The 1051-nt window shown below is 41.8% G+C and overlaps 1 pseudogene; it reads left to right on the top strand.

Annotated features, from left to right (window-relative positions):
- The first annotated feature begins 249 nt into the window (after positions 1–249).
- Positions 250–358, top strand: LOC141987012 (5S ribosomal RNA; annotated as a pseudogene).
- The last annotated feature ends 693 nt before the right edge of the window (positions 359–1051 follow it).

The raw sequence follows: 1051 nt of genomic DNA, 5'->3' as shown, positions 1-1051 counted from the left end.
GAGAGCTCAGCTCCCATTTAAATACTTAGGGTATGTCTATGCTGCAAGTGAAGGTGTGATTGCAGCATGAGTAGGCACAGTTATGTTAGCTTTAATGTAGCTAGCACTGGTAGCAACTGTAATGAAGACATGGTGGTACAGGCTTGTAGTAAGGCAAGAGGGATAGCTCAGTGGTTTGAGCATAAGCCCGCTAAACCCAGGGTTGTGAGCTCAATCCTTGAGGGGGCCTTTTTTGGAGGGAGGGGGAGGGTCTACAGCCATACCACCTTGAACATGCCCAATCTTGGAAGCTAAGCAGGGTTGGGCCTGGTTAGCACTTGGATGGGAGACATCCTGGGAATGCTGGGTGCTGTAGGCATGGGGTGGGAGGGATAGCTTAGTGGTTTGAACATTGGCCTGCTAAACCCAGGGTTATGAATTCAATCCTTGAGGTGGCCATTTAGGGATCTGGGGCAAAAATTGGGGATTGGTCCTGCTTTGAGCAGGGGGTTGGACTAGATGACCTCCTGAGGTCCCTTCCAACCCTGATATTCTATGATCCAAACCATCAGATTCAGTACCCAACAGCTGTTAAGAATCTTGAAAATCTGACCACACAGTCTTAGGAGTTAGTCACCTAATATCATATAGGACTTTGGTGGTAATAGAATATTAAAGCCGTATATTGAATGTTTAGTTTATACATTTTGGGTGAAGTAGCAATATAATCCTGAGTGTTGTAATTTTTTGTTTAGCTAAAGTGATTTGCACAATATATCTTTCTCTAATTCTCATTTGGATTTAATCAACATGAAAGACAAAATGAAAATTAGGACAAATAACTTTTCCCTAAGACTGGAAAAGGGAAAAAAACATTGAATTTAAAACAGCCTTAATTTGTGTATAAATGACCCAAAAAAGACAGTGACATTTTTCTTCCATGATGCATATTTTGTCATGAATAGTTTTGAAGGCAGAGTTGCTTACAGCAAACGTTTCCAGCAGCCTCCAGCAAGAAATTTGGTTCAATTACCTCACTCACTGATTATTGCCATCATTTTGTTGGGCATTC

Source organism: Natator depressus, chromosome 4, assembly GCF_965152275.1.
Source record: "Natator depressus isolate rNatDep1 chromosome 4, rNatDep2.hap1, whole genome shotgun sequence".
NCBI classification, from domain to species: domain Eukaryota; kingdom Metazoa; phylum Chordata; order Testudines; family Cheloniidae; genus Natator; species Natator depressus.
Note: the sequence above shows the minus strand (reverse complement) of the source record. Positions and strands in the feature narration are given on the sequence as shown.